This window comes from Haliotis asinina, chromosome 15, assembly GCF_037392515.1.
Source record: "Haliotis asinina isolate JCU_RB_2024 chromosome 15, JCU_Hal_asi_v2, whole genome shotgun sequence".
Lineage (NCBI taxonomy): Eukaryota > Metazoa > Mollusca > Gastropoda > Lepetellida > Haliotidae > Haliotis > Haliotis asinina.
Window position 1 is genome coordinate 21,653,825 of NC_090294.1, and position 2,332 is coordinate 21,656,156.

Sequence of the window (2,332 nt, forward strand, 5' to 3'; positions counted from 1 at the left end):
AACAAGAAATAAAATTGGTCTATCTTTAAGTTTGTTAGTGATCACAGAACTGTATATATTAATGTACCCTGGATGAAATGACATACAGAATATTATCCTACCAGAGAGAGTGAGTGAGTTTAGATTTATGCCATTGTTAGAAATATTGCAGCAAAGTTGATGTGGAAATCTCCATGGCAAGCTGTGGACTAATTAAGCGTCATCATGTGCATCTTCTCACTGACCCACCTGTGAAAATGTGGTTTAGAATTTATATTCCATAACCCATACTTGTCGTAAATGGTGAATAACGGGATTATGAGGTCAGGCTCACTGAATTGGTTGACATATCATTGTATCCCAGTTGCATGCGTTGATGGTCATGCTTTTGATCCCTGGACTGTCTGGTCCAGATCTGATTATCAGGTAGTTGGAATGCTGCAGTGTGCAGCGTTAAACTGAAGTCACTCACTCACTCACTCACTCACTGACAATGCTACCTGTATCCATCTAAATCTGGTTATGACAAATTTCAAATTTTGTCCAAAATGTGCAGAAAATGTGTAAATTATTGAATGTTGGTTAAGTTGTTGTCGTTGTTGACATTTTGAATTTTGAATTTTTTAGTCCAGATGAGATTTGTTTATAGACAGTGAGATTAAATGTCTGTAGCTGGAATGTAGTGATGATATGTGTTACTCAGAAAAGTCAACTCAAGTATTTATATAAATATTATACAGTTATTGAATAGAGGAACATGACAAATGCATATTTTTTTTACTTTGTATTATCAACATTCGTGTGTATAGTGCCTTAATGTTTATAGACTTTAAGGACTGTTCATCATTTATGTTACGGGTGATGATGATTTTAAGTGGGAATCAATATTCAGGGGAGGTAGGGGGCAATGTTTCCAATACATTAATTTGCCAGTCACCATAATTTTGTATATATCATGCCGGGGATATTACATACTGTGTACATAAATGTTAGGGTTGTGTGTGATTTGGGTGTTGGGAGGCGAGGGGAGGGGAGGTCATACACATTGTACATGCTACTGCATAAAAAGCATCATTATCTCCCCTAGTCCCATGGTGGTGGTGTGTGGTCCTGTGCACAGAGCTCAGGCTATGAATCAGTTGAAGTTGAGCTACAATTAGCTTGGACAGTCCTTGGATGGGTGACCCTGAGAGTTTCTACAATGAAGCATGTGACTTATGTTGTCTCACCTCAGGCAAGTAAGTTTGTTTAAAATTGCCTCAGTTCATCCAGCAGAAAATAATACATATAATAATCATATAACCCTCTAGCACCTTTGGGTTATCCAGGGTAATAATAATCAGATTCTGATTAAACTGTGAGAGCAATATTTTGGTGATTGGAGCCTGTGCACTATAGAAGATGACTTTTTCTTATTAGCCATGAATTATGATCAGTCCTTAGCAGCTTTCTTCCGCCCTGTCCTTGTACAGAAACTGAGGGACTTTCCATGAAAATTTATAATTTCAAAAGTAACACAGTGTAGTGAACTTCTTTGACGAGGGGTGAAATGGTACACCTGTCACTACGGTATGGTATGTATAGCGGTACAAGGCCTTCGTTTCAGTCTGTTTCGGTTCGGTATGTGAGATATGATCATAATGCAGAAAAGTAACTTTTTGTGTGCATAATGGGCTCTTTGAACGACATGTTAGAACTTGCAGTGATGTAGCTGATTCAGTATTCATTGAGTTTGAGAGAAACTGTGTCAAAAACAGAGAAAAGGAAAGGTGCTGAAACACACAGCACCATGCTTGAGTCAAACACCCAAACACAACACACTGGTGTGTGTGGAAGACAGACTTCCCATTGTTGTTTTTGATGTATCAGATCATTGTTTGCAAGTATTTTCATTTGAACTAACTGAAAAAGGAACCCTGGTACTGATGTGTTGTTGACTTGTAGATCTAAGTTGACGACATTCAAGGCAATTCCAAACTTACTTCCAGGAAATTGGCAGCCGTCTAGGAATGCATAGATTTGGACAACATGATGGTATTTCTAGACATTTTATGAAAAGCTAAAAAAAGGTTTTTAAGATGATTGTATGAAAACCGGCTTTTTTTTATTCCACTATGATATACAGAACCTAAGGCCAAATACCACAGCTCTACTAATACCGTGGTATACTGTTTGACCCCTTTCTTTGACTTGCCTCCAGAATAGAGTGCTTGATATCTTTCATAGGTTCAAACTGTGTAACTTCATTTTAAAAACATGTTAGATTAATTTCTTTGAGGCATTTACATCTTATTTCTGCATGTGTGACAAACATGCATGCATAACTGTATTGCGCAATATATTCATTAAATAT